Consider the following 25166-nt stretch of genomic DNA (forward strand, 5'->3'; position numbering starts at 1 on the left):
CTGAAGGAAGGACGATATCCTTTTCCAGCACTCATGAAAATCAAATCCTGGAAAATTTCTCACTATCATGATTCTTGTATTATTTTGGCATTTTTGTTCCCGGTTATGCCATCCATCCGTTTAAAAATCTTATTTAAGTCAAATTTTCCACTACCACTGAATACTGAAAAACTAAAATTCCTTATTGCGATCAGCAGTGGCCTCAACTTCCCAGAGATTTTTTTTTCTTGACTTGAATTACTGTTCCATTTTCAGTGGTTACTTGAGCAGTTTTGCGATGTTCAACACTTCCGGTAGTATCCTAAGAATATGTGCATAAAAGCTTCTTTCAAAAAACGAAAAAAAATACATACCTACGTTCAAACATTGTTGTGTTGGGTGATTTTTTAAATATATTTCGTTGTACACCATTCTCAGCAAGGGACGGGATGTCTGAGGTGTAAATATTGTACAAAAATGGCCCCAGGATACTACCTTGTGGTACACCAGCATCGATGTTAAATGGTTCGGAACTTATGCACTGCAAATTAACCCGGAATGCTCTGTTAGAGAGATAGCTCTTTATGATTTTGATCAAATATGTTGGAAAATTGAGTCGGTACAGTTTGTACAGCAAGCCATCATGCCACACATTGTCAAAGGCCTTTTCAATATCCAAGAGTGCCATTGCTGTCGTCTTGGATACAGACTTGTTCCTTCGGATGATGTTAGTAACTCGGTTGAGTTGATGGATGGTGGATCTGCCTTTGCGGAACCCAAATTGTACTTCAGGGAGGATACCGTTCTCTTCGGAACATAGGATTAACCGACTCTGTATAGTCCTTTCGAACAGCTTTGAGAGGGCAGAGAGCAAGCTGATTGGACGATAGCTCAGAGGAGCAGAAGGATCTCTCCCGGGTTTGAGAATTGTAACGGTCGCCATGAGAAGAGTTCGAACCACAAAAATTTGATTGGGATATTGTCATCTGAAATCCCAATTTTTTGGTATTTTGGTGGCTCTGGAACCTTTTAAAACTTGTTTATTGGTTATTATGCGGAAAAAACGGATTGATTTTTTTTTAATTGTGTGTGTTGATTTTTTTTATTTCTAACTTTTATTTTGGTTTAGGTAGAGTGTCCTTCCCGGGATTTTCCTGTTGGGAATTCCCGGGAATTAGAAAAATTCGGGAATTCCCGAATCTTCAAACGCCTAAAAAAACCCGGAAATTCCAGAAGCCAGTAAAATGTGATAAAGTACTTCAAATTTACATTATCTAAATTGGAAAAAAAAAGAATCAGATTGAGCGAGGAAAATGAAAGTTCTTCCACTGACCATGCTGATTGGACACTCGATTTCGTTTGTTGGATGATTTTTCCAACAGTACGCAATATCGATTCCAGAGTGCGCATTGATTGATTTGAAGAAATGCCATCCCAGCTAGAAAGTGGCACCCAACTTTAAAAAAACAGGCTATTTCTACGATAAAATCGGGCTAAACAGTTACATTTTTCCTACAGAGCTTATTTTTGTCAAATTTTGCCGGTTCGTAATACCGACGTTAGGTGGACCTGCAAAAGTTGACAACAAAAATTAGCCAGAAAATGATCAAATTTTTGTTCTAAGTGTCATGTCAGTGTGATCAGTGGCTTAGTTTAAAGTATGTTTCTCTTAAATCTGGTTTACACATTCAATTTGATTAAAAAATTGTTTTTCCAATTGAAAACTTAGTGTAAAAGTGAAAAACGACAAAGAGATTCTAAAACCAAACAATTTCAATAACAAAACGCTTCAGTAAGAATCTGCATGTTCTATTTTGCAATACTCATCATTTAGAACTTCCGTTTCGGATACTTTTGACAGTAGCAAAATCATCAGCGAAAAATGACATATTGTTAAACAAATGGATAATTATCTGAAATTCTACGATATTTGATGAATAACCTAAAGTCTAGCTAACTAACTACTACAGTATTGTTCCGATTTTGTCAGCTCCCGGTTTTGTCTACCCCCGATTTTGTCTATCCCCGATTTTGTCAGCATTTTATCCCGATTTTGTCAGCCTTTAAATTTAGTTGAAATTTTCTGCTTTTAAACTGAAATTCCCAGTCATTTAACATTGTATGTTTTTTTGGGGGTTGTCCTGGCCCACGTAGAGGAGCACCCATGACCCACTTGGAATTTTAAGGGTTGGTATTTTAAGGGTTGGGGGTGATTGAAGGTTCATAAGAGTTTTCATTGACAACGAATGGAAGGAGGTTGAAACTTGTATGTATAATAGGGTGTCCCAAAATTGCATAGTTTCTGGGAATCTGAGGGCTCACCCTCCAAATGGTAGATAAAGATGTGGAGAAAAAACTTTTGTATGGGGCCGACTAAAAGAAAACATGTTTAGAGGTTTCGCAAGAGCGATCTTTGAAAAAAGTAAATTTTTTAAATATTTGATTTCAAATAAATTCTGGATCCAAAAATTTTTACAAAATTTTTGAATTTTAATGTTTTTTAATTTTCTTTGGATTGAATACTACACGTCAAAAATGAAAAATGAACCAAATTGGTATCAAAATTGAAAATAAGCAAGCTATTTTTAAGAAAAAAAAAATTTTTAGTCCAAAAATTTTGTATTCAACTGACCAAAATATGAACCTGGCGTGAAATATTTCTGATACTAATGCCATCAAAAGATGCGGATTTTTGTGCACTTAAGCTTTGCTGAACAAAGCATGATAATTGTATCATCGTGTGAAGAGCTATTCATAGTTTAATCCTTAAAAAATCACAATTTAGGATATTTATCCAATTCGTCTAAATAAATACCTAATTTAAAATCAAAACACTTGCAAAAAATGACTTGGATGGATTACAAGAATCATCAGAAGGCTATATGCCAAATTTAGCTGATTCTGACAACGGAAAAGGGTTGCACTGGATCTCAAGTGTGAAAGGGATTCTGAGACATTGTGTTCTGAAGAAGCATAAAAACTGGTTCATCATCGATTTTTTTTTCTTTACCAATCGATTGCTTAGTTATGTTGGTTTTATTAAAATTTCAATTAAGACTAACATTTTACCTGAAGACTGCAACTCGATTGGATTTAAAGCAAAAAAGTTATGGCTCTTCAAAGATTGTATTTTGGTGGCAAATTGTCCTGTAAAACGCAATGAGTATTCATTGTGTGTTTAAAAAATATCCTAAATTGTGATTTTTTAAGGCTTGAACCATGAATAGCTCTTTACACGATGATACAATTATCATGCTTTGTTCAGCAAAGCTTAAGCGCACAAAAATCCGCATCTTTTGATGGCATTAGTATCAAAAATATTTCACGTCAGGTACACATTTTGGTCAGTTGAATACAAAATTTTTGGACCAAAATTTTTTTTTTCTTAAAAATAGCTTGCTTATTTTCAATTTTGATACCAATTTGGTTCATTTTTCATTTTTGACGTGTAGTATTGAATCCAAACAAAATTGAAAAAATATAAAATTTATAAATTTTGTAAAAATTTTTGGATCCAGAATTTATTTGAAATGAAATATTTAAAAAATGGATTTTTTTAAAAGAATGCCCTTGCGGAACCTCTGAACATGATTTTCTTTAGTCAGCCCCATACAAAAGTTTGTTTTCCACATCCTTATCTACCATTTGGAGTGTGAGCCCCCAGATTCCCAGAAACTATGCAATTTTTGGACACCCTAATGTTTACCCTTCTTTTTAAGAATTTTAGCTGAAGCCCTTCTTTTTAAGAAGGGTAAAAAATAAAGAAAAGGGTCAATGTCACCCCTTCTCACGGTATTGACAAAAAATATCTAAATAACAAGTAAACGAACAATGATCAAATCAAAATTGAAATTATTTTCAAGAAAATTTTTTTCCCGATTTTGTCAGGTACCCTGTTTTGTCAGCCCTAAATTCAAGATGGGGCTGACAAAATCGGAACATTACTGTATCGATAGGAAGAAATCTTTCTCAAATGTTTGCAGCTAGAGTCAGACCAGTTTGTCAGTTAAAGTCATTTGTTTTTGGGTCTTTGGTTTGCTTATTGAATTTTCTTAGCATTAAAAAATTGAAATGTTTTGCAATACTAGGTACTTCATTAAAATTCAAAAATACCATATTGATAAGAATTCGTATGCAGTAGAGGGATTAGATCTCCATGTTGCAATCTTCATTTTCTATTTTTCCCGGGATCCCGGGAAAAGGATCGTAAGATTTCCTGATTCCCGGGAACGTTAAATCATCAGGAAATTGACAGTCTAGGTTTAGGTTGAGTGTAAAGATTTTGTTTAAGTTACCAGTAACTAAAACCATTTTTTTCTTTTCAATAAACGTTGCCTTAAAAAACTTTTCTACAACAAGTTTTAAGACGTCAACACAAACTTTTGACGTACATATATAGGTTTACCAATTTATTGCGTGCCCGGTACTAAAGTTGTGCTGCACAACGACGGTGAAGATTAGCTGATTAGTAGCACGATTAGAGATTAATCACGTGCGGAACAGCAAAGGAGAAATGCGTATCTTTAGGTGCTTATTAGGTGGTGGTATACATCATATCGGTTGAAAGAAATCGTGGGTATGAATGCTTGAAGTTTCCGGCTGCAAAAAGACTTACATCTATCGGTGTTGGTGCGCGAGTAAGAGAGAATTTAAGTACAGGGCACTGTTTATCTGATCGATGAATGTTGCAAAATTTATACGTAGTTTTCTTTAAAGATCAACTTCCCGAAAATCTTTATAATATAAGGATGCTTGATTATTATTAATTCTGTGAGCTTGAAAATACAAAATCGGTTGAAATTATCAACTTGCATTTAGGAAGCCGGACGTCTTAACCCAATAGTCATTTCCAAAGGTGTATTAATTAGTAAGATGTAGGGGATAATTGGCCAACTAGTGTTGCCTTAAAGGTTGAACCGTATAGCATATAGCGGTATTTTTTTTTTCGTTTCGAGTCTGAATCAGTTCGTCGTGCCGCGGAGACGGCGAGCCGGATTTAGCACACTTCATGCGGGCTCACGTTTCAGGTCCAGATTGGTCCGGAAAAGTTAATCCCAGACCCTCACCTTAGGCTGCTGGCAGATATAACTAAAGTGTGGTTAAGCCGATCGTGTAGTGGTAGTGAGTTCAGACAAGGCAAAACAAAAACAAAAAAATCCCGAGGGTTTGTTCCGTTTGTCGGCAAGTATAGTTAGGTATCTTATTACGCGACTACTTAAGTTACTGGAAGGTAAAGAGGGCCACTTTGGCAGCACATGTAGAACCTGGACTGAAGTATGTAAAGTGATAATCCTGTTATCAGTTCAAAAATATTTACTGTCCTCCTACACATGCGCTTCAGCGCTTGAATTTGTGTTTTTTTAGGTATGATAGTCAATGTTATTTGAAGATAAGATCGGAGGGAAGGTGGGGCAGGTTGCAATTCACCTTGGGCAGCGATAAGATTCCCGACAACGGTAATGAAATGTCGTCATGAATGATACGGTAGATTATGCGTTTGATGGAGTGCGAGGAAATCCCCGGAGCAATGATTTCTAAATCTGTTAGCAAGAAATGCAATGTTTTTTTTCCTATTTCGATTTTTTTTTTCAGGAACGCTTCATTAACCTTATCATTTTGACCATTATTGCATGGTTTAACCTTCGTTTCATAATTGAAGTAGACAAAAACAACTGTTTTTGTATGAATTAGTGAAACATCGTATTTTATTTTAACGACAGTAAAAGTACTAAGTTAAAAAACGTATTTTTTTACAATTTCTTTATTTGAAACGGCTCATACCTAAAACGTATATAATTTTAATATTTTTTCTCTAGTTTTTCAACTTTTGAAAATAGTTTTTAAGAATAAATAAAAAAATCCAGGACCTAAGGATTAACTTTGTTAAGAAAAAGTGTCACAAATTAAAAAATTCGTGTGAGACGCACATAAGGGTGACCAAAGGCTGTTTTTTTATATAGGGGGGGGGGGGGGGGGGAAGGGGGAAGGGGGGGAGTTTAATGGGAGGCAAATGCCTTCGACTCAAGGAAGCCACCATACAAAAAAAACTAAGCTTTTGTTTCAAGCAGTAATCAATAGTTGGACCACAGTTGGAGAATTAAAGTTCTCCAATCAAGGAACAGGAACGAAGGCTCCCCAAAAATCAAAATAATAAATCAAGGGGATATGCAGGCTTTTTATTTTTATACATTAAAGCACCTTTATGTTAAAATTTAAACGATTTTAAAATGCGGGCTGAATACGCATAGTAACCCTAATCGTCTTTAGAATGTCAATATGATACTGCCTGTTTAAAGTTAGGCAGCTTGCAACTGTAAGGAGTATAATCAGAAAAATGACAACACTTTGTTTTGTGAATAAGTTCTGGTTGCATTAATGGAAATTTATTAAATTCACGATGAAGCTACCTAGTAATGTAATATTTGCATGTACAAAATTCGGTAACAAACTGTCAAGTCGTTTTTGGGATAGCGTCCAATAAAAATGATGATAGACCAAATGTTTTGGGCAGGATCGAGAAAAATCTAGCAAATCACAGTGAGACACCCAAAAACAGCTCATAATATACTATTCGACCAAAATTCATATGGTAAGTCGTTGAAGAAGTCCTAGAGTATCTAATAGTGAGCTAAAGTTTGAATAAAAGTGAAGTTGAAAGTAAGGATCCAAAAATTTCAATTAGGGAAGTGAAAATTCTTTTTATTTACTGGTTCTTCTAGCTTAAGATTGCCAGATTGCCCGGTTTTATCCGGGTTTGGATATTTAAAACAAAATTTGAAAAAGTCCGGTCCGCCCTATTGAACGGATATCATTGAAAAAAATCCCGGATTTATTCAATTTGCCCGGATATTTCCTGGATTTTTGGTCGACAATTTTGAAATCAAATGTCCAGTCCGGATCCGTGCTATAAAAATTCTGGCATCCTTCTAGCTGAAGAATAAACAGGCCTAACATAATTTCTACAAAGTAAAAAAGCTGCCCACCGGTAAAATAAACAAAATACGGTGGTCAAATCGTGCGCAAAATATTTGGATCGCTAGCGTGGAGATTTTTTTTTTTTTGAATTACGAAATGGACAGCCAAACGAACTCTTTCATGGGCACCTGGCAGGTTTTCAGCCAGAGAAATTCGGTTGACATGTCTCACCTGGATGTTCTCGAGATAAACAAGGGAAATAATGAAGAATTTTATGTATAGCACATGAGGTGGCTGATAGATTCAATAAATTGAAAAATATACAAAGAAGACTGTCTTCAAATTCGATCGTTTTCCCTACAGAGCTGTCGTTCATCAAATTGGGAATTTGTAATTTTGAGTTTAGAGAAGAACATTTTGATTTGCATTTTTGGACGCTTAGTGGGGAGGGGGTTAAACTCCCAAACACCCCCTCCTTGTTCCTTCGGCCATGTTCTGATATCCGAAATAGTTGAATGATTGTTATTTCTGAGCTTTGGAAGACTTATTAAGATGCAGAGTAATTGGAATTTCTGAAATCAAGTTTTCCCTTCAATCTGAGATAAAAGTCTAGAAGGATTTTATCTACTTTTGTCATTTTTGACATTTTTGTCATTTTTGTCATTTTTGTCATTTTTGTCATTTTTGTCATTTTTGTCATTTTTGTCATTTTTGTCATTTTTGTCATTTTTGTCATTTTTGTCATTTTTGTCATTTTTGTCATTTTTGTCATTTTTGTCATTTTTGTCATTTTTGTCATTTTTGTCATTTTTGTCATTTTTGTCGTTTTTGTCATTTTTGTCATTTTTGTCAATTTTGTCATTTTTGTCATTTTTGTCATTTTTGTCATTTTTGTCATTTTTGTCATTTTTGTCATTTTTGTCATTTTTGTCATTTTTGTCATTTTTGTCATTTTTGTCATTTTTGTCATTTTTTGTCATTTTTGTCATTTTTGTCATTTTTGTCATTTTTGTCATTTTTGTCATTTTTGTCATTTTTGTCATTTTTGTCATTTTTGTCATTTTTGTCATTTTTGTCATTTTTGTCATTTTTGTCATTTTTGTCATTTTTGTCATTTTTGTCATTTTTGTCATTTTTGTCATTTTTGTCATTTTTGTCATTTTTGTCATTTTTGTCATTTTTGTCATTTTTGTCATTTTTGTCATTTTTGTCATTTTTGTCATTTTTGTCATTTTTGTCATTTTTGTCATTTTTGTCATTTTTGTCATTTTTGTCATTTTTGTCATTTTTGTCATTTTTGTCATTTTTGTCATTTTTGTCATTTTTGTCATTTTTGTCATTTTTGTCATTTTTGTCATTTTTGTCATTTTTGTCATTTTTGTCATTTTTGTCATTTTTGTCATTTTTGTCATTTTTGTCATTTTTGTCATTTTTGTCATTTTTGTCATTTTTGTCATTTTTGTCATTTTTGTCATTTTTGTCATTTTTGTCATTTTTGTCATTTTTGTCATTTTTGTCATTTTTGTCATTTTTGTCATTTTTGTCATTTTTGTCATTTTTGTCATTTTTGTCATTTTTGTCATTTTTGTCATTTTTGTCATTTTTGTCATTTTTGTCATTTTTGTCATTTTTGTCATTTTTGTCATTTTTGTCATTTTTGTCATTTTTGTAATTTTTGTAATTTTTGTAATTTTTGTAATTTTTGTCATTTTTGTCATTTTTGTCATTTTTGTCATTTTTGTCATTTTTGTCATTTTTGTCATTTTTGTAATTTTTGTAATTTTTGTCATTTTTGTCATTTTTGTCATTTTTGTCATTTTTGTCATTTTTGTCATTTTTGTCATTTTTGTCATTTTTGTCATTTTTGTCATTTTTGTCATTTTTGTCATTTTTGTCATTTTTGTCATTTTTGTCATTTTTGTCATTTTTGTCATTTTTGTCATTTTTGTCATTTTTGTCATTTTTGTCATTTTTGTCATTTTTGTCATTTTTGTCATTTTTGTCATTTTTGTCATTTTTGTAATTTTTGTCATTTTTGTCATTTTTGTCATTTTTGTCATTTTTGTCATTTTTGTCATTTTTGTCATTTTTGTCATTTTTGTCATTTTTGTCATTTTTGTCATTTTTGTCATTTTTGTCATTTTTGTCATTTTTGTCATTTTTGTCATTTTTGTCATTTTTGTCATTTTTGTCATTTTTGTCATTTTTGTCATTTTTGTCATTTTTGTCATTTTTGTCATTTTTGTCATTTTTGTCATTTTTGTCATTTTTGTCATTTTTGTCATTTTTGTCATTTTTGTCATTTTTGTCATTTTTGTCATTTTTGTCATTTTTGTCATTTTTGTCATTTTTGTCATTTTTGTCATTTTTGTCATTTTTGTCATTTTTGTCATTTTTGTCATTTTTGTCATTTTTGTCATTTTTGTCATTTTTGTCATTTTTGTCATTTTTGTCATTTTTGTCATTTTTGTCATTTTTGTCATTTTTGTCATTTTTGTCATTTTTGTCATTTTTGTCATTTTTGTCATTTTTGTCATTTTTGTCATTTTTGTCATTTTTGTCATTTTTGTCATTTTTGTCATTTTTGTCATTTTTGTCATTTTTGTCATTTTTGTCATTTTTGTCATTTTTGTCATTTTTGTCATTTTTGTAATTTTTGTAATTTTTGTCATTTTTGTCATTTTTGTCATTTTTGTCATTTTTGTCATTTTTGTCATTTTTGTCATTTTTGTCATTTTTGTCATTTTTGTCATTTTTGTCATTTTTGTCATTTTTGTCATTTTTGTCATTTTTGTCATTTTTGTCATTTTTGTCATTTTTGTCATTTTTGTCATTTTTGTCATTTTTGTCATTTTTGTCATTTTTGTCATTTTTGTCATTTTTGTCATTTTTGTCATTTTTGTCATTTTTGTCATTTTTGTCATTTTTGTCATTTTTGTCATTTTTGTCATTTTTGTCATTTTTGTCATTTTTGTCATTTTTGTCATTTTTGTCATTTTTGTCATTTTTGTCATTTTTGTCATTTTTGTCATCTTCGCATTTGAGTTCAAATTCCACAACAATATTTGAGCTCCAACTGAAACCAAGCCTCTTATCCGTACCCATAAGCCGCGGTTCCATTAAGTCACGTAACTGACAGCATTTGAACATGTCAACACGATTAAGAGTGAAAGTAAGACATGTCCGAAAAAAATGTCTTCCAAAAGCTCCCTGCTAAGACTCTAAGCCTCCAAGAAAGTTCCGAATTGGCGTCGAAATAAAACCCTGACCACGTTCCCGGAAACGCAAATCGGCTCCAAATACCTCCTCGGTCCAATTCGCAGAGCTCACACATCGATCGATGCCTGCGTTGACTCGTAATGGGTCGTAAAATTGTAGAAATTGGCAATAAGTGTTTGATTTCCTTCGATCGCTATTGCTGATTGCAAATGCCAGACGGAGGCTAATAAAAATTCATGCTCGATAGTGGCAATCGGTAGCGAAATCACAATGCAAATCGGTAAGTGTTTTGTTAATGTTTGTTTCAAATGCTCAAAATTTACTCACCAACAACGAGCTGACTAGATAAGGTAGGGGAACCCTAAGTAAGGGGGGATGTTCTTTGGTCAAACAAACATTTTAAGGCTACCATAATTAGTGGGGAGTTTGTCACGCCGCGGTAAGCGATTGCGCCCACCGTGATTACTGCAAAGCTACTTTTTATGGCTAGCAATGTTAACGCTCTTGACAAAAATAATGAAAAAAAAAAACAACACAAACTTACATAATGACTCTTGTGAGATAAAATTATACCGAAAACTCAGTGTAAAATAATACCACCTCTGCAGTCTGGTGGCTCTGGTTTCTTCTTTTCCGATGTCGACGACGACTAATTATATTTTCGGTGGTCTCTCAGCTGTGTTAAGTAAGCAGCGTTCCCGCTTGAGAAAATCGACATGGCGCGGAAAAATGTTGGTCACACCGGGTTGACAATGCTATAGAATTCTCAAAACAATCAAATCCGACTGAGAAGTCTGACCAAAAAAGAGACAGAGGGACGAGAAAAAGCCCATTTATTTTAATTCCATTTCGTCTGTCGTACCCAACTATTGGTTCATAATTGTGTTTTATTTTCTGCTTTGCTAGCGTCTTCTACAAGTTTCTGAAAAATTTATGCTGTAATCAGGGTGGGTTCAATCATTTGGATGTTGATGTTGACTGATTTCAGTTTTTTTTTTTGGGAACTGGACCACTGACCGCTGCCTGTGGTTGTGAAATGAAAGTGAAATTAGATTTGGAACAAGTTTTTGGAAGCCGAAACCTGATTAAACCCCTCCGGATAAAAAAAGCAGCTGGATTACATCGCGGCTACTTTTACTTTGGTTAGGAAGACAAACAAGGTAAACCTAATCTGGGGATTAATCTGAAAATAAATAGGTCATCACGATCATCACTCAACGAGATAGGAAAACAGTTCAAATTTGAGTTAAAAAGTTGATGAACGTTTAATCTTTCTATTACGCGACTCTCTATAGATGTGTATTGGCTGCAATTTGTTTTATCATTTTTGTCATTTTGAAACCTCCTTCAATTTCAAAGCTATTAGTGGTTCAGGGGAAAAATGCCACCAAGTGGTATATTCCTGAAAAAAAAACTCTTGTTTTAATGTTAGTCCTCTAAAGAATGATCACAGTAAATTCCTTATACTCATTCAATTGACATTCCCGGTTTTCATTTTAGATAAACATTTGAAATTGAAATATAACCTTCGAATTTATTATTTCGGAAACATTAAAAAATGTGGTTTAAATTAGTTCAGAGCTAATTTCACATTTCAGATATTTTTACTGAACACAAGGCAACATATTTCACATTTTTCCGCGGTGCAAATGATTTCTTCATCTGATATGAAAGCTGATTTCGGAAGTTTTGCCAAAATTTAAAGATATTTCTAACCAAAAGGAGAAACGTTATGCAGTCTTCAGCATAGTTGTTATATAGAATTAAAAATTATTCTCCATCTGGCCATCAGGTGGTGGCACACTGGTTAAGCTGTCGAATGGGCAAGAGGAGGTTGTTAGTTGTAGTTTTAATGACGAAATTTTTTTTATTTTCTTGTTTCTGGAATGAATTGTCCAAGTGTTATTATCCATGGTGTTCCACTAACTCTTTTAATTTTGGGTACATTAACCTCAAAAAACGACCGTGTTTGTTGGCTAGCTGCCCGATTATACACTGCCATTTTTGGAGGTTAGGGTTCCTTTTCTTATTCGTGCACCCCAGTGGGTTGTCGGTTAGTGTACGTAAGGAATGTCAAAAACAACTATATAAGATTAAATCTAATAAAATGTTTTTCTTGATTCGCTGAAATGTTTATAAATATGTATTGGTCCTGCATCGTTTTGCCCGAGAGCTCGAGTCTTTATGCCAGTGACGGGAAAGCAATCATATCATCTTTGGCGCAATTCACATTCGTCACATATTTAGTTAGCACCGATCGGTATTGAAATTTTGAAAACTCTTGTTTGGATGTAGATATTAAAAAATATAATCGAGTATAAAAACTCTGGTTTTCCAAACTAAGCTTAATTTTCCCGATTCGGAGTTGAGTTTCAGTGTCAGGAATATATGTTCAGTTTTTTGTAAATCGTAAACTTCAATCTATGAAATTTTTCCCAGAGTGCTGAAAAATATTTAAATCTTCATCAATGTACAGAATAACATTTGATACATAATCATAAAATAAAAACATGATTAAAAAATTATCATTAAAAGTCTTTCTCGATGCAAATTATTCTAAAACCTAACTTTTTCCTGCATTTAAAAAAAAGAGATATCAAAAATGTGAATGAAATTTTACTTCTTCATATTCATATGTTTTAACGCTATATCTACATGAAATTAATTTTCATCCAATTAAATCCATTTCCATTGAATTTAAAACATTTCTAATTGACAAAAAACTTGGTAAATTCCTTATTTGTTTCGAAATCTATCATTTTTTTTTATTTATCATCATATGTTGCAAATTTGTTTTAAATATTTCAATATTATTTGATCACATACGACCATGTCATTAGATATCATAAACGTCACAATGCTTGTCTTGAAACATAAGCAATTCATTACAGTGTCATTGTATGCTATTTTATTCTGTGAGTGATAACAAATGCGGAAATATAACTGCGTTTTGAGTTTAGTGAAAACGAAAAAAAAACAATACATTGTTGAAAATAATCAAATAAATATCGTATTAGTGTGATGTCATAACGCATAAAGCACCAATTGCAGTAATTTTTGGTATTGTTTTTTGACTGGATTATTTTTAATTTTTGGAGATTGAAACGGCTTCGTCAGTCAATTGTGGGAATAAAAACGAGTGATTTTTATTATTGTCCAGACGTTTCGGCCACAATAAATTGCCGAAACGTCTGGACAATAATAAAAATCACTCGTTTTTATTCCCACAATTGACTGAGGAAGCCGTTTCAATCCCCAAAAAGTAATTTTTGGTTTTGTGCGAATTAAATTTTACATTTTTTTTGTTGTAAAACATAATTTTTATTCAAATGTATTAGGCTGTTGCATACATTCAGGGGTAAAAAATGCTACAAAAATTCTACTACCTCAAATCATCAAATTAATGCTTGCATGGATGAAATTTTTAAATTAATGAACGCATTATGCAAAAAAATGATATTCGGAAACGATCTAAAAGGTAAATCTTCGATTTGCAGTTTGATGCATTTTATAGACTGTTCCAGAAATTATAAGCACAGTTTCAAAATAATGACAAAAAAAATGTTTTATTGAATTTTATTTATTTCATTTGTTTCACAGTATCATTATTTGTGTTCTTTCCAACACTGTACTATTATTTGATAAAAATCTTGAATTAAAAGTCAGACTTCGCATTTTTCCTCGAACATGACTCATAAGCTTCTGCACAGTTGCATTACCCATAATTTTCACCATTTTTGGCCAATTTTTTTGAAATTTTCCGAAGTCATCAGCTTACTGATACTTAAAGGCTTCTTCCGGCACATAGGGGCTTGGTAAAAGACCTTTAAGTCATCAGCATGTTTTTCGTAACTTTGCTTAGGTCAAAGCCCAAAAAATTAGGTGTGGTTATAATTTCTGGAACAGTTTATAGCCCAGATTTGTAACAGAATTATAAAAACATTTATTTTAACAAAATATAATGTTTGTCCGAAAAATATTTTTACACGGACAGTGTTGGTACAGGATAATAAAAGCAATTTAAGGTTTGTAGGTGATATTTTTAAGCCAATCCGTCATACTGGGTAATGATTTTTACGACATTGAAAAATGCAAAAATTTGTATGTCTATTGTTCGATTTTTTGATTTTCTATGAGAATGTGAAACTTTAAAAATCTATCTCACGATGTGAGAAACTATGTCATCATTATTTCGTTATCATTAAATGATAACTTGATTACATTACCTTAAAAAAAAAGTTTAAAAAATGTTGCGGTACACAAATGTTGCATCTAATCCTACTGTTGCATGATGCCCTGTTTGACGCTATCGATAATTTTTTTCTTTGGAATCCGTTGTATAGTTTGAATGAAACTTTGCATAAATTTTTAAACTGTGACCCAGAGATGGGTGTTGACTCAAACATTCAGTCAGCGAAACTTTTTTGTAGGGAAATGAATCCAACTGTAAGTCGAAATTTCAGGGACTAGACGAGATGAAAATTGATGTTGAAAAACATGCGAAAAAAATTCGCCTTGTCTCCCGGTAGGACTTGAACCCACATCTTGCGCCTCTCCGGGGCCCATGTATTAACATTCTACTACAGGAGACAACCTGGCGTATGAAAGTTATACTGGTCGAGTGTCGATGTCTATCGGAATGAAGGGAATTGTTTTCTCATGTGATCATCATCATTTTCGTAGTCTATTTCTATTCTCATCATTTCAACTTACGGTAGTTGACTCAAATTTGGATATTTTGAGCACGGCAAGATTTGCCTTCTTTGTTTTAAAACTTTTTCTTCCATGATAGATTTTTTGGCCCCATAGTGACTTTTGTCTTGCCAAGATCTTTAAAACCATATATTGCACACTCGTGAACATCAGTAAGTCAAGTTTCATAAATTTTTACCCAGTCTTCGTTGGCAAATTTCGGGTAAAGTTTATTTTTTCCATCATGTACGTTAAAGTGACCCAAATGACCCGATTTTTTAAAAAGCTATGCGCTGAAGGCTAAAATTGATCCTAGGCCCAAGGTTGCCGAAATCACAGAAAAATCTATAATTTCACAGAATTTTGAGCCAAATTTCATCACAGAATCTGTGTCACAGAACACAGAATTTTTGGAAAATTCACAGATTTCACAGACTTTTAAAATTTCGGACGTTTTTCAAAATGATTTTTTTTATGTCAATTGATAAATTGGATAATTATCTTTGAATTGGAGAAATATGATAAAATTGATTATGTTAATTGATTTTTCTGAGGTAAAATGGCAAAAAGATGCAATTTGACATGACTTTTGAATGAAATTAATGGAAAAAGCATCACAGAAAATCGTCACAGAATTTTTGGGAAAAATCACAGAAAGTCAGAATATTTTTTCGTCAAAACACAGAATTTTTTTCGGCAACCTTGCCTAGGCCTAGTACAAAATCTCATGCCAAATTTGGGCCAGATCGCATCATGAGAAAGGGTCGCTCGAAGAGCCTGCAGTTTGTATGGGTTTTTGAGATATTTTGTTCTGTTTTCATCATTATTGTTTTCATCATTATCTTTGGTCCGCTTTAGTCGATCTCTTTTGAATACGGGTTTTCAAGGCTAAGTTATGACAAATATTTTATCCGAAGATTTCTTTTCTATTCGAGGCGACGGATGATATTCATCACTATTTTTTTTAAATCAGGCGGCATTCATAAATTACGTAACTCAAAAAATGCAGTTTTTTACCCCCTCCCCCCCGTATGTCATAAATCGTAACGCTACGACGTACCCCCCTTCGAAAATTACGTAACGCTGATAATAACCCCCCCCCCCCCCTCTTCTATCTTCTAATGTTTTTAAATACTGATTTTCGAAGATCAAAAAAAGATTTTAATATAATTTTTTTGACGTTTTACAAAACAGAATTTATATCCACAGACAATTATATCTATCCAAATGGCTTCTTAGTACTCAATGATAATAACTTTTTGATAAAATAAATTGATTGTCTTAATCCGAGTTGCTCTGTGCTTGTTCACTGATGATCTATCTTGTTCACTTTATTTTGTTTAAGGAGTATAACTTGTTATGCACAATATATTCCACTTAGTAGTATTCGTCGGAATAATCAAAATTGCATTTTTTTTTAAATCAATTGCGAAAAAATAGTAAAATTTCCGTCTTAAGGTTGAACTGAGTTCTTGGGAGTAAATGAACCTAATATTCGGTTTTCCAACGGTTATTTCATGGATATTAAATCCGCATTTGTCGGAGTCTATCTCAGAATCTTTAAAGGGGAAAGGTTACAAACCAGTTTCAATTATGTTGAAGCCTACACATTTTAAGCAGATTTTGGTATGTTTATCATTCTGCGAAAATGGCATGACATCAAAATAGCTGCGATTAAGTAAACTGAAATTTTCACCCTTAAAAAAGTTCGCCCATTTTTTAAGACTAATCACATTTTTATTTTAACTCGAATCTAAATTTATTGATGAAAAACTGGATTTTCATGTTTCAAATGAACAAAAAGTCTCAAAATCCCATACAAACTACAGGCTCGTTGAGCGACCCCTTCACGTGATCCGATCTAGTCCAACTTTGGCAAGAGACCTTGTACTAGGCCTAGGATCTGCACTGCACAAGTTTAAAATTTCCCATACAAATTTGTGGCAGTCACGTTACATGAATTGATCGCTAGGTCACTAAAAAAAAATTTAATCTACCAATCTTCTTCATATTGTGTATACACTATTTTTTTTAAACAAAAATCGTTATGATATAAAACAACAAGCTTCCCATATTCTCCAAATTCGACCATGCTGGAACAACAATTCATTCCAGTTTCCGTTTTCCGGCAAAGAGCGCAAAGAGTCTCATATTGACCTGATTTGAGTGTGGAACAAATTAAATAACGACACGTTGCTCACGATTCTTCGAGCAAACATGAAAATCGCACCAACAATCATCAAACTCAGCCAGCCAGCCAGCGAAGCTCAAATGAAGGTATAAACACGCAAAACTGTCCGTTTCCAATAGGAGAAGGTAGAGGAATGACCAGTAGGTAGGATCCACCTAAGCTGGAACAGATCACAGAAGCAGAAGCAGGTTCCGTCTGAGCCACGTTTAGTAGCCAAAAGGTAGCTGTAGTGGTGAAAAATGATGTGTATAAGGTGCGAAAAGTGGAAGAGAACATCGAGCGAATGTAAAGTTTGATGATCACAAACCTGTACATCGCTTGGCAGCCCCGAAGAAAATCAAAGTAAAAACATAAAATGTAAAACAATATTCCAAGTACCGCTAAGTTTAATGGTCTCTCACTTTTCATTCTTCCATGTATGGCCGATTTTTTTTTTGCTCCCGGTAAAAGTCCGATTTCGGTATGCCGTACATGTGCAGCATTGGGTAGGGTGGATCTTACGAATGAGATGTCTCATGTGAAGTCTGTTATAAAATGCATTGTAAAACAAATCTCGATCCTTTTACTACAGAAATTTTACTTAGGTAGTCAACCAACTTGTCTCATTCAATTTCATTTTCATTATTGACTGTGGCCGATAAAAGAATTCATTGGTATTTCTCCTGGTATACTTACTTATATCATTTCCGTATTAAGACAGTAGGAACTACAAATATTTATTCTACAATATTGGAACAGTAATAGAAAAGCACTAAAATCCAAAAGAACGGATTCTGAACTACACATATAAATAAATTACTATAACAACTGAACCACCCAAAGACTGTGCCGGTAATTTGACACTTACTCGTCCATTTTCGTTCGATCGCGTATATTTTCCTTTCCTTTCAGGCAAGTTATTCTGCATTGTGAAAAAAACTATCCAGAGTTTACCGGTATAAACTGACAACAAGAAGTACCATTTAGTTTCTTATCCCATATGCTACCTTGGCCGTCGTCGATGGATGGATGACTTAAATCAGTGAAACGCTGTGTCTGAAGGTATTGAGGACCGAGTTGCCGCTGGAGACAAGTTTTATGATTAAAATAAAAAGCTTCACTGGAGGAATTTGTACCTGATACAGCATAAGGATGTGCCGCATTGTTATTTTCCGGATTTTTGTTCCAATTCTTGACCAAAATAACAAAAAAAGGACAAAAAATTTTAAAAAAAATACAAAATATAAAAAAAGGCAAAAATGACAAAATTGACAAAAATGACAAAATTGACAAAAATGACAAAAATGACAAAAGTGACAAAAATGACAAAATGACAGAAATTACAAAAATATCAAAATTTAAAAAAAAAAATGACAAAAATTAGAGAAATGATAAAAATTTCAAAAATATCAAAAGTTCAAAAATTACAAAAATAACAAAAATGACAAAAATTACAGAAATTACAAAAATGACAAAAATTACATAATTTAGTAATTTGTAACATGACAAAAGTATTTAAAAACATTTTTGCATTTTTTGAATTTTGAATCTTTGATTTTCTCTATGAGTTTTCCTTCAATTATTTATACATGATTCACCTAATGAATCTAATGAATCTTATTTTAGTTTTAAATGCAAAACCAAGATTCGAATCAGGATTTGTTCCCAGTGATGAACCGAACTGAAAATCCAAAATAATAAACTGGATACAGACTCCACAATCCGGTCACAGGCAACATATTAGGATTTTTTTTAAAGATAAGTTGGGAACCAGAACATCAGAAATGATTCAAATGCAACCAAATTGTTTTGGACGCAAAATACATGATTGTTATCAGGCAATTTAAATTTTTCTTTGATTTTGCAAAAAAAAAAATTAAAAACATTTGGGCAAAATCCGGGCAATCAGGCAACCTTAGTGAGTCTAATATTATTGAAAATTCGATAATCGCGACAAAGGACTTTACCCAAAATTCATGCACCAACTTCTTTTGTGAAGAACTTTTGATAGCGTTTTACAGTACAGTCTTTCAATACTCATCAATAAGTGAGAACATTTTTGAAAATCAAAAAATGATTAAGAATTCAAAGTTTTGAGCCAGGAGAAGAACATTTTGCTTGACATTTTTTAGACTTTCATGGGAAGGGGAGTGGGGGATTAACCTCCAAAACCTCCACCCCCGTTCCTACGGCCATGCTATCAGGTATTTACTGCGGCAGACGTTGGTCCGCTTTATTGATGTTTTTTGTTTTAAAAAATCATAACATCACAGTTGATTTTTATTTTGAACTGTAAAGATTAGATTTGTTCAATGATTTTTCCAAATAGAAATCTGTTTTTGTTGAAATAAAATATTAGTTTTCAGCAGATATTTCACGTATTTTATCAGTTTCAATTGCGATGAAAATATAGAAACTCATATCTACCTGAAAAAAAAACTTTTCTGTGGCATATATCGTATAACTTCCAGTTGATTTTGGCGTCAAACACATTCAAATACTGCGAACAAGCTTAATGTTGTTGTTATTCAGCGGACTACAGATTGCCAAAAAACTAATAAACAATGAGAAATCAGCTGTTCGTTTGACAAGCTGGGAAATAGCTGAAAAGAATGTTTAATATTTGTTTAAATTTATGTGCAGTTTTCATCGCAACGCATCGCAGAGCGAATTAGAAAATATCTCGTTTTAAACTGTCCAAACCCAATGTTAAAAAAAACACTATCACTGTGATGAGTATGATCTATGTATACTACCTATTTTTCTTAAAACATAAGAAAATCAATGGATAATCCGGAAAATTTTCTGTAGGGTCCAGAAATAGGACACATTCGGCCATGAAGTTCCATAGTTAGACCTAACATTACCTAAACCTTGTTTCAATACCAACCATTCATCAATTAAGGTGCGAATCTTGAATTGGAATTGGGGTATAGTTTAGAACTTATATTGAGCATTTCCTCTTCAAAATGCTTTAATTTAATTTCCCCCGATTTTCACCACGGAGATTTTCTCATATTGGGGGAATTGAAGTAGAAACATTTTTAAACTGAGAGAAGAGACAGTTAAAAGTCGACCAGCAGCGAGATTAGGAGAAAATTGTGCTGCTTCCTTTTTTTGTAAGTTAATGTTATAAAAAAAGTATTGTAATTTTTCAATTTATTAATTTCGAAAACTTTTTATTGTAATAAATATTTTTTAGACGTCTGATGATGGATGAGGCAAAGTAACCCGAAACGTCACGTGAAAATTAATTTGCTGTTTTACTCACCGAAAAATATCAATAAGTGTAAAAGTTATAACAACAACCGGTAATTAAATTATCTTCATTTTTAAAAAGTTTTATGCACTGAGCCCAGTTCAAAATTCAGCTATTGACTATTCCCCATCGATTCCACCATATTACAAAGCCACCTGAGGTGTACCGCGAGTCGCGACCTTAACCTTCTCACGCTCGCAAAATTTTAAACTAATTATTTTTCGGTCGTTTTGACTAATAAATTGATTTCGTTGCCCTGGTTACATATCTCGTCCAATATTTATGATTTTAGATTCATTGTTTATATAATTTATTCAAAATTTTGAAAATATAAAATTTGAATCAATTTGACTTAGTAGATGACCGATAGAAAGCTTTGAACAGAAAACTTCAGAAAAAAGACATCATTTTAAAATTTTCATATCTGCAGAAAACTTTGGTGTATTAAGATTATTTTATAAGTTTTAAATTTGTGAAAAATAAATCATATACAAATTTGAGGGTCGCATGAAAGTTTTGGCCGCTATCCTGGAATTACCGAAAGAAAAGTCTCACTTTTCAAATATACACTGTATCAAAAAATTGTCCGTACGTGCTGTACCTTGAAATCCAAACAATCAAAAACTGCACATTTTCAGTCAATAAAAATACTACAATTACATCATTCGCCTCAGAAACAAGTCCTTTTTGTAGATCAGTATAAAAAAATGTTTATAAATTAACCCTTTAAAATAATCCACTTAATTTTTTATAGAAAGTCCCAAAAACGATGTCAAAAAATTGTCCGTAAACTGAGGCCTTTGTCAAATATTAGTCAAGTAAACATGTGTCAGTCTGTCAAACGCAGAAACGTGAGTTGAATCTCAGCAAAGACAATTTCCAGTGGTCTGAGCGATAAATACGGTAAAATGAACTTTATTTAGCATAAATCAGTAGATTTTCGTGTTTCCGGATGTCAACGGGTATTTTTTTGTGAGAAGCAGACATTTTCCTGTTAATTAAATCCACGAAAATTAACAAGAAAATGTCTGCTCCTCACAAAAAAATACCCGTTGACATCTGAAAACTGATTGTTGACCTGAAGCATGACGGTAAAAGCTTGTCCGAAATTACAGGTATAGTAAAACGGCCACGATCGTCGATTCAGTACGTCCTTCAGAACTTTAAGAAGACTTACTTCCTGGAGACTACTCCTGGAAGAGGTCACAAACTGAAGCTTACAGATCGTCACCATCGCATCATTGTTAGGGAAATCAGTCAAAATCCTAAAATCAGTGCCCCGAAACTAGCTAACAGCCTGAAGAATTTTGAAAACCTACAGGTTAATCCTCAAACGGTACGGAAAATACTTCATGAGAAAAAATACCGAGGTCGTGTTGCTCGTAAGAAGCCGTTTATATGTGCTATGAATAAGAAAAAGCGGCTGGAATACGCTCAAAAGTATGTCCTGGAACCGGAAGAGTTCTGGCAGAACGTCATATTCACTGAGGAAAGCAAATTTAATATTTTTGGGTCTGACGGACATGTAAGAGTATGGCGTAATCCAAATACTGAATTGGATCGGAAAAATTTGTGACCGACAGTTGAGCACGGTGGTGGCCATGCAATGGTGTGGGGTGCTTTCAGCGCAAATGGCACCGGAAACTTGACATTCATTCACGGAGAAAAATAAATGGATTTATCAGTCATATTACGCGTCTACAGGAATATATTGTTATGATTGTTTGGTTCTGACCCGAAAATACGATCAAACCAACCATCAGCTTATACGAATAGTCTCCAAGGAGTTAGTCTTCTTAAAGTTCCGAAGGACATACTGAACCGACGATCGTGACCGTTTTACTATACCTGCAATTTCAGACAAGCTTTTACCGTCATGCTTCAGGTCAACAATCAGTTTCCAGATGTCAACGGATATTTTTTGTGAGAAACAGACATTTTCCTGTTAATTTCATCCACAATTTATGAAATCTACTGATTTATGCTAAATAAAGTTCATTTTACCATATTTATCGCTAAGACGACTGGAAATTGTCTTTGCTGAGATTCAACTCACGTTTCTGCGTTTGACAGACTGACACATAACTGTTTACTTGACTTATATTTGACAAAGGCCTCAGTGTACGGACAATCTATAAAAAATGAATTGGATTATTTAAAAGGTTTAATTTATAAACATTTTTATACTGATCTACAAAAAGGACTTGTTTCTGCAGCGAATGATGTAATTGTAGTATTTTTATTGACTGAAAAAGTGCACTTTTTGATTGTTTGACTTTCAAGGTACGTGCTGTACGGACAATTTTCTGATACAGTGTACATTTTTCCTTAGCAGCGCTGTATCTTATTCTTAATTGAACCGATTTTCAAAATTCAAATTTTAGTTTTATTTTGATAACATGATCATCATTTCCACTGAGTAAACATAGTATCTCAAATATCACAGTTATTCGTAATACGGGAATGAAAATAAGAAAAAAAATCGTAGTTTTCATTTTGTTACTGTGATTTTGATATTGAGTTTTCAAAAAAGATTCACTCTTTTTAAGCTTTTGAAAATATCGAAAACCAAAGTTTTTGTCTCGAAAATGTAGTTTTTTCTATCCACAGGAGCAGATCCCTACCAAATTATGATTTTTTTTGCAAAACAGTAAGCAAATATAACACGATTCTTCTAGGGAACTTGAAACAAGCAGCGATGTTGCAGGATTCAACCAATTCAACCGCAGTAGCTCGTAAAACTTTGTTTTTTTTGCACAAGTTTTATCCTCCATGAACACTCACATTGGCTCGGTACTGGCTTTTCAATTTACGAGCTCTGGAACTAGCCAAAATTCGTTGTTGAGTGTTGAGATTTAGTTTATATGAGTCTTTGCTTGGCGGCACTTCTAGCCTCTCAAAGACAAATTAACCGGACATTATTCATAATTTAAAAAGCTGGTTTATTCGTTGTTTCCGATCATGTGCTTGATTCCAGGCCTTTGTTAATGCTTTGTGGACATTCTTGACAGTGTTTTTATACTTTTTCATCACTCACGCATGTAGGAACCAATAGAAGTCAGCAGAAATCAAATGGAAGTTTTCAGTAAAAGTATTTAAAGGGATAATAAACTTTCTTAAAATCATTATGAATATCAGTTAAAATGGGATTAACAAACAAGTTAATATAAGTAATTTAAATGTGATTTTATATAGTGACTACGATTCCGATCAATTTATTTTGAAGGTAACCGTGTTGTATTCTAGTGTAGACAAATTAGTCACAGTAGAACTAAACGCTCAAAAGTATGTTCTGAAATAAGAGTGTACATAAAACGCAAACTTTGACCGAGAGCCCGAGGTAGCGTGATCAAGAGCGTCATTCTTGAAACGATTTCCGGACGAACAAGTGCGTGTTAAAGTAAAATTCAGGAATTTCGGATTGAATACGACATGGCGCAGTCGGCAGGTAAGTTTAAATAGTAGGTAGATCGTTCATTAGTACTCAAGTGAAGTGAAAAATAAAATTCCCAAGGATCTTTTTCGAATATTAGTTTTGAAATGTGTTTTCAAAAAAAAATCATCAAAATAAGTTATGAAATGTGTTCTCCGCAATAAAATCGGTTGTGTACTTTCAAAATGGCCGAAACGAAAAAAATAACTAAATTTTACGGGAGTGTTCTGTTTACAAATGCCTTTTTTGCGTTTAGTTGAAAATAATTTTATAATCAAGTGAAATGACTCTAAACCGTAGGAGAACGAACTCATATAAGAAATTGAGAATGGAAATTTGGCGTGGAATCAAAATATTTCTTTCACAATGCGGGAAAGCGTTGGAAAAGCTTTGATCATTAAAAGGAAAGAATAAGGTTACAATAGAGCGAGGAGAACTCTATTTTGGAAATATGATATGGAGCGAGTAGGTCTCTATACAAAGAACAATAATAAACAAACATAATCACCCTTATTCTTGTTTACGGCGTATCGGCCTTTCGTTCGAACGGATACTTTCGAACGAATTCGAAAACGGTATTCTTGTTTTCGTTCGAACGCGATACTTTCGAAATTGGTGTTACCAGATCAACTTCGAAATTTCTGAGCAGCGATCTGCGTCAAAATGACATTTGTTGTTATGTTTATTTCAAGCTTTCGGGTCGTGAAAATTTATTCGTCGGTCAGTGGTGAAAAATATTTGAGGAAAAAATAGTTGTAGGTCGTGTGTCGAGGGCCGTGCGACTGAAAAGCATCGGAAAGCAGCCCGAGGTGTGAAAATCAGCAGTCAAAAGGCTTATTCCAGCAGCGGATGTGGGCCGTCAACAATCGAATCTCTAGGTGCAGTCCGACATCGAAGCGGTTAAGGATGTTTCCTTAAATGTTCCTAGATCCTAGGTCGTTTCCGTTAAGGATGTTTCCTTAAATGTTCCTAGATCCTAGGTCGTTTCCGGACAGCAAAGATGTTCTCAATTGCAATTGGTGGATGTGGTTATAATGCTGCCGCTGCCGCAGCCGGTGCCTAAATTTTCACTCGTGATTAAGTGGGGAGATTTGGAAGACAACAAAGTTCTAAATACAACTATCCTGAAAAAATTGAATGAAAATGTTTATTCAAATTCAAAATTGTTTTATTTGTATTCAAATACAAAATTTGGAATAAAAAATCAACAATTTTTATTATTATGAACCACATAATTCCTTAATCGTCCAACTTCACAAATTTCTTATCTGAACGTCCAAGATTTGCAACATCAGACTTGCGGTTTTTTTTTCAACTAAAAATGAAAAATTTGGCGTTCCTAAAATATTTTTTTTTTGCAGTATACAATTTTGCGGTTTAGAATCCAACAGTATTCTTAATTTTAATCAATTTTGAATTCCACGATCGGTAATGAATTTCGCTGATTGCTTTAAACGGTCATGATTCGCAGTATCAGACTCGCGTTTGTCAGTCCAAAG

The 25166-nt window shown here is 33.3% G+C and overlaps 1 protein-coding gene across 4 annotated transcripts in view; it reads left to right on the forward strand.

Annotated features, from left to right (window-relative positions):
* Positions 1 to 25166, forward strand: part of LOC129741543 (myosin-VIIa) — a 122380-nt gene that overhangs the window by 36890 nt on the left and 60324 nt on the right. The window lies entirely within an intron of this gene.

Source organism: Uranotaenia lowii, chromosome 2 (genome assembly GCF_029784155.1).
Source record: "Uranotaenia lowii strain MFRU-FL chromosome 2, ASM2978415v1, whole genome shotgun sequence".
In the NCBI taxonomy this organism is placed as follows: domain Eukaryota; kingdom Metazoa; phylum Arthropoda; class Insecta; order Diptera; family Culicidae; genus Uranotaenia; species Uranotaenia lowii.